The sequence below is a fragment of the Rhinolophus hipposideros genome (genome assembly GCF_964194185.1).
Source record: "Rhinolophus hipposideros genome assembly, chromosome: 16".
Lineage (NCBI taxonomy): Eukaryota > Metazoa > Chordata > Mammalia > Chiroptera > Rhinolophidae > Rhinolophus > Rhinolophus hipposideros.
In genome coordinates, this window is record NC_138062.1 from 51,479,408 (window position 1) to 51,493,528 (window position 14,121).

At 34.5% G+C, this 14,121-nt stretch overlaps 1 protein-coding gene and 1 pseudogene across 3 annotated transcripts in view; both read left to right on the forward strand.

Annotated features, from left to right (window-relative positions):
- MARCHF1 (membrane associated ring-CH-type finger 1) overlaps positions 1–14,121 on the forward strand; it is a 656,198-nt gene that overhangs the window by 96,067 nt on the left and 546,010 nt on the right. The window lies entirely within an intron of this gene.
- Positions 1,404–2,106, forward strand: LOC308508885 (protein FAM204A-like; annotated as a pseudogene). Its single transcript has one exon. The product of its transcript is annotated as a protein FAM204A-like (transcript).

Below are 14,121 nucleotides of genomic sequence, written 5' to 3' on the forward strand. Positions count from 1 at the left end.
CCCCTACTGCAAGGATTAGTGCAAATAATAGTAAAAGAGTTAAAATGCACCTCTGAAGAGGAAATAGTGAGATACTGACCAATACATATACCATAATTCCATTTTTGTAAAAAATATGTGTGTGTGCACATACACACACATGAGATCTATGAAAGAGTAAAAACCAGTCTTTAAGGGAATACACCACATTGTTGAGAATGGGTCATTATCTCTATGGATAGAATTAGAACACAGGAGAGGGCAGGTTAGGAAATGAGAATTAATTCTCTCTCCCTCTCTCCTTTTCGCCTTCTCTCTTCCACCCTCCTGCCTTTCTCCCTCTTGTTCTGATTATCATGGAACGAAATCATTACAACATATCTTGTAGATCTCTCTTGTTAAAAACTTGGTCTCCCAAAAGGCATGCATGTTCCACATTTTATTAGACACCCTACACATATCACTGCAGATACTCTCAGTCTCTTTTTGTTTCAATCATTACTGAGTTATCCAGCTCTGCACAGGCTCCAGTCGACTTCACTTAGGTGCAACCTGACAACTCCTCACCTTATGCTCCAGTTACAGAACTCTTTTTTCCTGCCAAAGGGCTTCTTTGTGGACTTCACAGTGTGGGATCCTTAACACGTCATACAAGCAAAACTCAGAAGTGTGAGGGATTTAACTATCAGTCTATCGCAGGAGCTTTTACTAGTGGAAACGGGAGACAGTAGATAACAATTTCCCTGTTTTCCCCTTTAGATGGAATGTCCTAAGGTGAAGTTCATGTGGCTACTCAGAAGACAATCCTATGAGATTGTGTAACGTTAGTCATGACCGATTTGGTAAAACATCTCAGCTTAACCCTTCCCTCCTGCCCTATTTCACTCCCCTTGTCTGGCACTCCTGTTGCCTGAGATTGCATTTCTTTATAAAGTAATAGCATATCAGTCTATACTTCAGGCTCTGCAGTCTGCTGAACCCAGTATAAGAACATAGAAAAGAGGAATTTCTTAATTTCAGGTTTTTTGTCCAAACCTGAAACACATAACATCTTGACAAACTGTTGTCCAAAATAAATAAATAAATAAATATATAAAAATAAAATAAAATCAAGATTGTGGCCACATATTAATCAATCTGAGATTTGAACTCAGGGCCTCAATGTGTGCTTAGTGACTACTGGGCCAAAATATCAAATACATACTTTTGTACAACAAAAGATGCAAAAAGTAAAAATTTATATTATAATGGAAGCCATTTCTTGGTAAAGTGATTTGTGGGACCTAAGATAAGAATGGCTAAGGAGCACTATTTCCTAAGGAATTAGGGGCAGCTGAGGAAGAAGAGATGGTTCTTATTAAAAATGAGCAGTGGGAGGGCGGGGTCTTAAGATGGCTGTTAGGCAGTTGGCTCCTGACTCAAAAATGTGGACTAGGCTGTTACCTCCTGGCTTAAGTGAAAGTGACATTGGGTTGAATTCTGAAGATGAAGCCACATTAGAGAACTCTGGACTTAACTTACAGGAAGATAAACAAGATCGGAGCATTTGAAAAACAGAGATTTTAGATTTCCCTACAGATGGATCAAAAACTGAAGCAGAGGCAAACGTAAATGCATTATGAAGAGTGGCCTTCTGGAATTCACTTAAATATGTGGAATATGTTTCAATAATTCCATAAGAAACCTTCTGAACAGAAAACTTCAAGATTCAGAAGGAAAAAAAAAGCAAAACTCCAGACTAGGTAAATAGAAGAATGAAGAAGAATTGCATAGTGAACAGTCCTCAAACGAAATCAAGTGGTAGGAGCTTACTCAGTATTTTGGAGTCAATGATAGGTTTGAACCCACTGTTAAAAAGAAGAAAAGAAAAAAAAAGATAAGTTGGGCCTTGAAAAGAGCATAGGGCAGGCTGTGGAAGAGTGGAATACTGAGAAGGCTGAGGAACTCAGAAACCAGCTAGCTGTTCGAGAGCTTGGTGTGAAAATTGCTGAAGCATTTGCCTGCCACAATTGTGTAAAAGCCAAAAAGGATGCTGAAAATTCATAGATTGCTCAAAAAAAGAACACCATTGTACGGGGGTTTGAAGCAAAGAGATAGGAAACAAGAGCAACGTGGGATACATGTAACTTGCCAGAGTTCTTCAAGACATTTGAGTCTTTACTTGAATTTTCACTTGAGTCTTCAGTTGCTCAATTTACTGAAAATATTTTCCTGCTTATGTTAAATATGTTAGGAAATTAATAGAAGTAGAAAACATGAGCATAAATTTGGAAGTTGATTATCAAATCTTTTCTGGGTTTTTCTAAAGAGTTTATCCTGTTGAAGTGAATGGAATGGAGCATTCTGTTATTTGTGCAAGAAATCTGAGCATACATACTTGTATGGAGAAAAAATACAATTTTATTTATATTTATAGACCCACAGTATAAAATCAATTTTACTTTCCATCTAGTTGGTGTAGCATAGCCGATGAACTCCTTGTACTTTCATGTTTGTACTCACTGTAACTGCACTTACTCTGACATTGTGTTTTTAAGATTGGCATTTGTTTATAACGGATTAGTCATAGGGGCATGAAAGTCTCAATTGCTATTGTCTTTACAAGTGACTTTATCTTAATGTTATAAAAATAATTATTGCTTTATTAGAGGCAGTAGAATTGATACTTTACAGTCACATAATAAAAGCAATTGACTAATTTTTGTATACCTTTATATAAAATATTATAATTTTAAAAAAAGGATAGACGGTAGTATTTGGAGGATAATTTAAATTCAACTCTGCCTGGGAATGTTTTCCTAAATATTTCTCTTAGCCATGTCATTCTTTAAATTATGAGATGATTCTTAGAAAATGGTACAATTGTATTAGACAGCTATAACTCAAGGCAGTATAACTTTGAACATTCTTTAGAAAATGAGCAGTGAGAGTGATGGGAGAAACACAAGAGGGATCAATGAACTGGGAGCAGAGTTCAAATGATGTACACATGTAACCAAGATGAAGAATGAAAAATCTCAGTTGGAATTGGTCCTGGAAACTTGTCCAAACACCCAGTACTCATTGTGGAAAGCCATCTCTAAAAGATGGCTAAAGTTCTTTAAAAGTAAAACCAAATGTAATGATAAAACACATTCAAGTTACTGCTTCATGCTAGCATTTAGTGGTCATATCTAATGAATTGTTTACTAATATTCTAGTAGAAAAATTTTGGAATTTGTGAGCTAATAATGAGCTTGAGGAACATCATTGAAGGAAAGGGGATAAAGCAATATGGCTGATTGGGGGTAGAGCTTGGGCAGGGATCCAAGTCTCCACGTTCTTATTTTGTATCTTTGCTGAAGTCATAGAGTCCTGGAAATGACCAGGTCTGTGACTGTCTCGAGGCTTAGTACCTAGAAAGTTCTCAATGCGCATTTATTGAATTAATATCTGTGACCACATCATAAATGTTTACAGCAAAGGTGCTCTCTTCTTATATTTAAACATGTCCTTATCAATGCAAGATATGGAGGAAAGAAATGCCTTTTGTAAGATAAAAACAGTATTCAATACTGTTGTAAGATAGTAACAGTATTCAATAACAATATTCAATGCTGTCAGAAAGATTTTCATCAATATGAAATCAATATTAAGTTCTGTGAAATTGCTAAGGAGGTCAAAGCAATGGGAAAAAAGAAAGAAAACGACACATACACACCTTTTAAAAAAAATTCTGTGAGAATTCAAGATTATAAGAGATTGTCTATTTCAGCATCAGGGCTTACTTAAGATTCCGTAGGTTTATTACTGTTGATGGGATCATGATTGAGACGGGCTACCAAAGTCTCTAAGTACAGGGCATTTTCAAACTTGGTCAAAACACTTTCTTGTGCTCAAAGCATATTTGAATTACTGGTAATGTGCTGCTCCCTGACAAAGCAATCTAAACACTATAATCTAGCAGGAAAATCGAGGACGTCAAGGACTGCCTAACTATAGTTATGTCAAAGCACATGATAAAGACTGTCTCTAGGAATGCATGTTTTTTGACATACTACTGAAGGTTTGAAAAAAATTTCTCAAATACTGGTCTCGAAATAAAAAAAATGGATGATTGGCAAATTTTGAAATAATGTTTTTTAAAACTACAGTAAGGCCTCAAGTATCTGGCACACAGAAACGTGTCAATAAATAAGTAAAATTATGCCTTTATCCAAATGAAATGGATTTTCCAAAATTCTTGCAGTAAAGATAATGTACTTAAATTGTGACACAGCCACTTGGCCCCTCATTCAGAAATTATTGACTTTTATTGATATACAACTTAAGTACAATGTCAGGCTGCAAATTAAATAGGATGATAGGAAAGCTTTGAGAAAAAAAAAAAAAAAAGGTTTGACATTAATAGAAAATCCCTCATTTAACCAGAAATATAAATAGTAAGTATGACTAGCATTTAGTTAATAAAGGTTTTATTTTATTTTTGTAAATACACATTATTTCATTAAAGACATTGTTTCTTTTTATGGAAGCTCTTCAGTAATTCAGATTCAATTGTAATATTGTTAAACTTCAAAAGTATTTTTTTAAACCATGTTTTGTTAAACCATAAAATGGGATAAATAGAACTTTCAAAACTTTTAAAAAAATGGTATTTAACTTCATGGCTACCTTCTGAAGAAGAATTAAAGGTATAAATAAATACAAATTTACTACATTAGTGATCAAATTGTAATGTCCTCGAGGGGTGTCTTATGGAGGATTCAGTTCTTTCCTTGTAAAGTAATGCAGGATGGGCTTAAATGGAGAGGGTTTAGGTAAGTTCCTCATTTGGAAACAAACTTTTAGTATGCAAAAATCTATAAAATGTCAATATGAATAAAGCTAACTAATTGTTAATTCAACTTTCTAATGTATTTACTGTGGCTTTCCTCTGTTGGCTCTCTTTTTCTAATCCAATATTTAGTAACTTGAGCTAGAGAGGCATGGGTTCCCAAGTTCCTGGGTTTTCTGAATTTGCTTTTTAATTCAATTCAGTTATTTATTCAATGGAAATTACTTTCAAGAAAAGACTGTGGAATCTCTAATCTAAAAATTGAGAAATTACCAATGTTTACTTAGTTTTACATATACACATACAAGAGTGAGTTTCATAGGAAGGGCATGGTTGGCTGGGGTTGCATACCTGACCTTATTTGTAAAGATCAAGGAATAAGGAAGTAAGTGTAGAGCTCAGAGTTGGCTTGGCCTTGGGGCATTGGCTGACTGGATATACTGTGTTTCTTGGTCAAATGGAGCATTTACAGGATCACAGAAGTTCAGTTTGCAGACACGGCATGCTGGGCAGGAGAGGCTCCATCTTGAGCCTAGAAATTTATTTCAAGGTAGTAAAACTGTTTGAATATTCCTGGTGTTAGAAATACCTGCTGATAGTGGGAAAGAAGAAAAAGAGACAGTTACAGCAGAGAAACAGCAGCAACCCAGAGCAATGTCAAACAAGCAAGAAAGGCAAGATACATAGAGTGATCAAAAGTATCAAAGTGGCAGTAGTAAGTCCTTCAAGTTTAAATGAGATCTAAGCCAAAGCCATCAGATTTGTCAGGAAAGAGGTTTCGGTGTCAGTGAAGAATGTAACTTTAATTGGGTGTTGGATTCAGTAGCCTGATTTTTGAGGAATTAAGGACTAATAGGGACATGGAGTCAATGTCATCAGGTATGTAATTTATTCAAAGATTTGTAAATAAAACAGAAAATGAATAATAAGTAACATGGCATGGTCTAGCCAAAAAGTTGTTCAAGATGGTAGACAGTTGAGTCTATTTGAAAAAGGGGCTTGGATTTGGAATTTGAAGAAGCGAATGAAAGATGTGAAGATGGAACAGTTATATAGCTGTTCTAGGCTATATATCTTAGCTGAAAGCTAAGGTGGATTTACGGGCATGTGGTGACCGAGTTGGACAATGATCAGTGAGGTGGAGAAAGGCTCAAATAAGAGTATCCATTGTCAGGGAGATAGCAAATTAACCGAGATTGTAGGAGTCAAAGAAAAATTAATGTCTCTAAATTTCAAAGTCATCATTTAAAATGCGTTCTAGCTCAGTCCTCATTATTCACAGATACAATATTTGTGAATTTACCTACTCACTAGCATTTCTTTGTAACTCCAAAAGCAATAGTCTCAACACTTTCACTGTTGCCCACAAGGGAGCAAAACAATTCCGGTCACTGATAGACACTTTCCCAGTTGAGGTCAAGCTCTCCCTTCTTGTTTCAGTCTCATGCCAGGAATTAGTCTCCTTTATGTCGTCCAGTGAGTGCCACGTTTCCCCCATTTTCTGCATTTTGTTGCTGATTTCAAAGTTTAAACTGGCCTCACGCATAGTGCTGAAGTGCTAGTATTCCCAAGTGCAGGAAAGCTGTGATGTGCCTCATAGAGAAAATACATGTGTGTCAGATGAGCGTCACTCAGGCGTGGGTTACAGTGCTATTGACTGTGAGTTCAATGGTAGTGAAGCAACAATATATATTAAATAAGGTGTCTTTCAACAGAAACAGACATAAAATAATGTATTGATGAGTTGATGGAAATGTGACCAGATACTCGCGTAGGGACTTAATCTGGTATTTCCCTTAGAAATAATGATTCAGTATTTGCTAATTCACTGTTCACAGTGAGTGTTTAGAACATAACTACTGTGAATTATGAGAACTGACTGTATTTGTAAATAGTCCGTATTTGAATAGATTATTGAAATGGCATATTGACACTCCTTTAAAATATTTCTCAGTTCTGTGTCTTCTGCCATAAGACATACTTTTTTTGGTCTAAGGTATGGTGATTGATAAAATATTTTTCTTAAGTTTCTGTATTGAAGCAAAGAAAATGTATTTTATTATCTTTCCACAAAAACCCAAACTGATTGTTTGGAAGAAACCTCATAATAATCTATTCAGTTGTTACAGATCTGTCAGGTAATAAGCCATTACAAGTGGCTTGTGTGTTAAATTGATTTGTTAAACAATATTTAAAAAATATTTTAAATGTTTTTTATCATCTTATATGCCATAGGTAACGTAAAATTGGTATGTGTATTGTCTCCATCTGCGTTTGTACAAATTCATTTCTAAAATTTGATTAATGTGAACAATTCCTTAATGTTTCCTCAGTCTTCTGCTTTTTTGGTTCAAATATGTATTTTTCTTATGAACATCTGAGATAATGTTACTGTTTATATCATCAGCTAGGAAACCTGACAGAGAAGCCAAAACACTTTAGGGCAGTGAGGTTTATAGTAGTTTCTGTAGGAACTATGGAATAAAATGATTGAGAACCATCTTCTCATATCGATGCCTCTGCTGCCTTCCAAAGAGAGGTCACATAACGAATTAGTGTAAATAATCTCTGTTTAAGTAGTAGAACTCAACACGTGATAGCATTCTTAATATTTAATATTGATCCTTCTGAGAATTTAACAGTTAGGCAAAGACTCTCAGTTTAACAGGCATTTAATAAACCAAATAAGGTTAAGTGGAATATTTCTGAGACAAAACGGTAGAAGTGATTGAAGAAAGGAGGAGAGATCAGAGGAAAACTGCGCACTCACTAGCAATTCTGAGCCAGAACACATCACATCCAAATTTCTGACCCTCAAAAAGTGTGTGAAATCATTAATGCATGCTGTTTTAAGTCAATAAAATTGGGAGTAATTTGTTATGAAACAAATAATACTTATAACTGTTACTTTGGATCAAGGATTTAAATGTATCTTTGTTTGTATTGATTAATGCAATTTGTAAGAAGGAGTAATTGAAACCAACTTTATACTGAAATCCCAGAAGTCTAGGACCATCCGGAAGATCCTAGTCCTGAGGGCATTGCCGCCTAGCTATCAGGGGACAATAAATACATAAAAATAGAACACAAACAATAGAATATAAGCAATGCTTTCTCCACTTAAGTAAATATGTAATTATGTAAATATGTAAAATAGAATGGAAAAAGTAGAGTACAAGCTAAACTGCTTCCCCTTATGTAAAAAGGCAGGAGGTGAAGTGGAGGGAGGAGGCAAAAAAGAACTAATGTATTTTCTTAATATCAAATTCTGCATATAACTGGGTTTCTTCACTAATAGTTAACGTGTAGCTGTGGTGGAGAAAGAAATTAAACTAGACCTTAAGAAATAAACTACAACTTAAACTTTATCTAAGGAGGTTCTCCATCTCAGCACTTATCATAGAAGGAGAAAAACACTAGGACTGAATTTTATGTTAGGTTAACATTTTTTTTCCTGAAATATATGTGCTCTTGTAGTAGCTCTAATACATTAGAACTAATATGAAGTAAAGTGCAATATTCTAAAATGTGAGTTGATGCTTTTGTATGTTGTTTTCCTGTAATGTGATCTAAGATTTGGAATTTGAGATACAGGGAAATAGGGACTATTTCCACAGTCCTTGTGTGTGGAGAAGACAGGAACTAAGCTGGATATAATCAAGAATAATTTCTTGGAAAGTTTACAATGTACACATGAGGGAGAGAGATAGGTGAAGCCTAGAGGAAAAGTTTTAGGGAACTTCCGTACTGAAGGCATATGAGGGCAAAGACTTGTGAAGGAAGGGAAATTAGAGATAAATTGTAACGGGAAAAACAGAGAATAGAGTTTTACAAAAGTATGGATACCTCAGCTTGACTTAAGCTATAATAAAATTTATTTAGGTATGAGGCCACATTTTTTTCTCTTCATCAAGTCCCAGAAAAAGCTATCAGAATCTGTTTAACTCAGTAACACTGCTGAGTAGAAATGTGGTTGCTGAGGTAAATAAGGAATCTGGTGAGGGTAATGTAAGTGGAAACTTTTCCCACTTTTTACTGAAAATCTTTTTAAAAAGTCTGTATATGTCTTTGATGTAAGATCTTATGGTGCTTCAAAAATCACATCATTTTCATTGTATATTTCTGTAGGTTTAAGAGATTAAAGAGAATTAGTTCTAATATCAGGGCATAACTTTAAAAAGTGTATTTCAAGTAAATCCATTATAAAATTTCATCATCTTTACCTTTGACTGTTCTGCTGAGAAGTGCGTTGAAGTGCAGTAGCCCCTATTAATTGCAGGAAATATGTTCTAAGATCCCCAGTGGATACCTGAAACCACAGATAGTACCAAGCTCTATGTATACTATAATTTTTCCTATACATACATACATCCATACATCCATACATACACACCTCTGATAAAGTATAATTTATAAATCAGGCACAGAAAGAGATTAACAATAATGTCTAATAATAAAATAGAACACTTATAACAATATACTGTAATAAAAGTTATATGAGTGTCCTCTGTTTGTCTCTCTCAAAATACTGTAATATTTTCAATCTGGGTTTGATAGTGAGTAACTGAAACCATGGAAAGTGAAACCACAGGTAAGGGGGGAATAATGCATTCTGTCAAAGAAAAAAGGAAAAGTAGGCTGACGCCCTGTATTGGTCATTGATTATGACTATCATAGATGGGTCAATAAAATAATTTCACTGGTTAAAGCAAGGTAATGGATTAAAGATTTTATTATTGTTTTGATGGCTATCTCTTGTTCATTTCATCTTGAGGTTTTTGGCAAAATAAATTGTAGAAAAGTTACATATGTTTTGTATTATAGCTTTGTAGGCATACACCATAAATAACTTATATAGTTTATTCACCATGAGTGTACGTTATAAGACTTTAGAAAAAGGTATTAGAAGACTGTCAAACCAACTATTTTTTTCTCTATTAAAAACTCTAGCTGGTTAAACCATTCTATAATACCCAGAAGGTAATTTTTACCCTTCATAGTGATTTTAGATGGGTGATAACTCCAGAGTGAGTTTTTCAGAGGCTCTCTACTTCATCTTAATTCATAGTGTTAGTAATAGAACTCAATTGATAGAGGCATTACAGAAAGACATTTAAGGTGGGTAAACATAAATTCTCATTAAAAAAACAATATTTCAGAAATAATTTCCCATCTGATTTGAACTTCAATTTGTAATATTCATGTGACAATTAAATTATAAGAAAAACTTAGTCTCAGTAATAATACTTAAGCAATGTGAAGGAATTTGTGGTGTTTTGTAAAAATGGGCATAAATGTAGTATGATGATGCTTTATATTAACCTTCAAAAATTAGCATTTGTTTTTGTTCAGCATTCAAGTGAAGACAGTGATTAGAGCCCAAAGATGATGAATGAAAAAGTGTTGCTTGATTAAAATTAGCTTTTACTAAAATTAGTACTGACTTTGTTCTTTGTGCACCAATCAAGCATGTCATATAAGTGGTTGCCTTCTTTTCTTTAGAATAGATTCTATGTAAATGAAATAATATGATTTAATTCCATAATTTTTCACCGGTCAGTGATCCTATTATACATTTTATGATGTTATGAGTTAACTATATGAGTTAACTCAAGACATTGATGACATGACTAGGGGTCAGTCAATGATTTTTGTTGTAATTATAAAATTAAAGCATATAAGTTGTTCATAATCAGTCCTAAGAGCCTGCAAGTAGAGTTGGTGACAGGTTTAAGAACTTGTTCTCCTGTCAACATGTATTGCGGTCACTTACCTTTGTGAGTCTGACCTACAACGTTAGCGTTTCTGGGAAAAGAGTATAAAAGAAGAAAATACATTCTTTTGACAGTTTAATGTGGAGTTTGGGTGTTTATGTGGAATTTGGGCTGAGAGCCAGGAGCAAAAAACAGGACACGTGGTCTAAAGCCATGAATTTTGATCTTCGGCTCTAAGCCCTACATTGCACATCAAAATGTCACACATGGAATTCTGTTCTCCTACATAGGAATGTGTGTGTCAAGCACTTCAGAGTGCCTTTTTTATGTATCACTGCTGGACTTCAAAGATGACATGTTAACTGTTTCAAAATTTGGAGGATGTACGTGTTAGATGTATTCCATTTTGATCCAGATTGCAGATGGATGTCCAAGGATGTCCGTACGAGGGTAAAGGGAGATTCTAACCTACCAAGAATCTAACAGTTGGGATTTCTAAATTTTAGGATGCTTTAAAAAAAACTAATTGACCGATGCTCCATCATTGGAATTGTTAAAGGAGGAGCCATGTTATGATATGTCAGGAATGATGTGGAAGAAACTTCTGTGCCGACTGAATTGGGTGACCTGTACATTCCATCTAAAAACGCTTTTTTCCCCTTCTTTTTAAAATCTCTTTTATGCCTTTTCTTTGTCCATCAAAGCAACATCGATTTAGTGGTGGAAACAGAATTTGGACAGAATTTGACCAGCTGAAGCAAATATATAATTTCTTTTTGTTCCTCACTTTAAGTCCCAGACTTTTATGTCCATCCACATCTTGTTCACTTCCTTGTCTGTTCCTATGATGTTTAAGATGCCTACAAAAATGGGACAGGGGGACTTCTCCCAATCTCTTATTTACTGATCCTTACTTTTTGTTGCTCCACTGATTCCTTGGGGGGAATGTGTAGACCTGCTTGGCTTTTTGACTACACTTTCTGTCAGTGAAACAGAATCTTTTTCCAGGAGGCAAATTAATGTCAGAGAGATGGGAGTGAGGGCTAGGAAGGAAATGGACATATAGTACATAGTCATTTGATATGGTCCATGCTGTTGGAAATGTATTAGTTTGTATTCTCTATACATTCTGTACAAGGTTCTATATATTATGTTCTATTATACAAGATTCTATTATAAGCATTATAAAATATGTCTAGTAGGACATATATGTGCATTATGTATATACACACATATGTATACACATGTGTATATGTGTATATATACATATATGTGTGTATATGCACACACACACAATTGCTGCCTTCAGTCCCATACGTGTGTATACGTGTGGATATGTGTGTACATATGTATACGTGTATACATATGTGTATGTATATGTAATGCACATGTATATATCTTAGTAGACATATTTTATAATGTTTTGTTCTGCCCTCTTTGTATCTTTTCTATTTTCTTCCACTTTTTATTTGTGTTTTTCTCACTGAATTTTGGGGGAAATCTTAGGACAATCTTTCATTAATGTGATTTTCAATTGATTTATTCTCCTCAAGCCATTTTTTTTGTATATTTCCTTTTTTGCACTTACCGAGTTTCCCTGAAAATAAGACCTAGCTGGACAGTCAGCTCTAATGCATCTTTTGGAGCAAAAATTAATGTAAGACCTGGTCTTATTTTACTATCATATAAGACCAGGTATAAAATAATATAATATATAATAATATAATATAATATATGACATAATATAATACTAGGTCTTATATTAATTTTTGCTCCAAAAGATGCATTAGAGTTGATTATCCAGCTAGGTCTTATTGTCAGGGAAGCAGGGTACTTTATTTTGGCAAACTGTTTTTTCCCCCAACAATTCTAATAGCTTCTCCCCCGCCCCCATAAGTATCTCTGTTGATTTATGGAGTGATAGCCTTTCAAAAGCTCTGAGGGTATTGATTACATTTACTTAATTTTGTTCTGCTTCCTTTATTAACTATGTTTTTCAAGAATTAGCTTGTTTGCAAAATTTTTAAATATGTTGATCAGACTTCTCTTATGTTAACTTTCTTAAACTTTTTGGTAATTTTGTCTATCTATTACTATTTGTGGTAAAAATTTTAGATAAAATAGTACTGACAGCTGGAGTGCATTTTAAAAGTCTACATGTGGGTCATAGAAAACTAATTTTGTTGGTCATTGGTTAGATGGGTAGGAGGTACTGTCAGGTTACAGGGCAGACAGGAGATGTGTTTTCGGGGTTCTGGGCCTCCAGACCTCTTCTGTTGGCCATAGTTAGCAGGGAACACGATTTTATTCTAGAAGCCATTTTTAGAGTGCCCAAGTCCAAATTACATTTGTAGCTTCAGCTGCACACACATAGTTTGGGGGAAACTTAAAAAGAATTATATGGGACTATATCCAAGTAGGTAAAACTAACTAATATAAGAGTAAATCAATCAATACAAACACAGACAAAAGAATTATTGGGCATCTGCTGTGTTCCAGATAATATCTTCAACCAAGACAAAAAAGCTAATTAAAGGGGAAAATGAGAATGGGTCTGAGGGAGCAGATGAATAGGTGGGTGAGGAACTGATCCGTAGTAGTAAATGGAAGAATATCATACTGTTATCGCTGTTTTCTCTTTCCTACTGAGTTGGTGTTTACGTAATGGAATTGTACAGCATATGCCTGTTATGCTCACAGCAGATCTGTAGTTCTTGCAGAGTCTGTGTCAACATATACAGTATGGAGTAGTACGAGTGGTCCAACTTTGCTTCCCTGAGCAAACTCTAAGTCAGTATCCCCAAGGAATGATGTTCATCAACCTCGTATGTGGGGTTTCTGAAACCTACTGGTACAGATGCAAGGTGCACGTGTTACAGTTGCAGGTTCAGAAGAATCATGATGGAGCCCAGCTTTTTCTTTTTTTTTTTTTTTTTTTTTTTTGTAAAAAAAACGTCTACACGTGATTCTGATGGATCTCTTGAGATGAGAATCACTGGCCTAAGTATTATAGAAGAGAAGGACCAGAGGGAGAGAAAAATAAGGAGAAGGTAAGAAATAGACTAAGACAAAAAATGGAAGATAATAAATGGTTAGTTGGTTATGTAAATGCATTATGTAACAGTTAATGGTGTAAACCTCTTCCTGCATTTGCCCTTTCTTATTTGCTAATACTATTGCCATCAATAATCTCTCTGTAAGGTGGAATGGCTAAAATTTGCTCAGGATAAGAAAAAATGAAAACAGAAAATAATAGTTATGCTTAAATTTATGAATGCATTAAAACCAATGGGAAGTATTTCAAATGAGTGCTAAAGCCTGACAAACTTGGTGAAGAATTAGAAGTATATTTCATTTATAAGGTACTGCCAAACTGTTTTTCCATGTGGACGTAACATTTTGTATTCCCACTTATAATATATGAGAATTCTAGTCTCCACATTATCACGTGCACTTGGTTTTGTCCATTTTTTTAAAAAAATGTTTTAAAGTTTAAATTTTTAAAAATTCATATTTTTAGTATTTATGTAGTGGAAAATACAAAAATATGAATAACTCAGAGGAAGAATGAGAGCACTTCTTTCTAGTTAGGAAAAACACACTCTTTCCTTT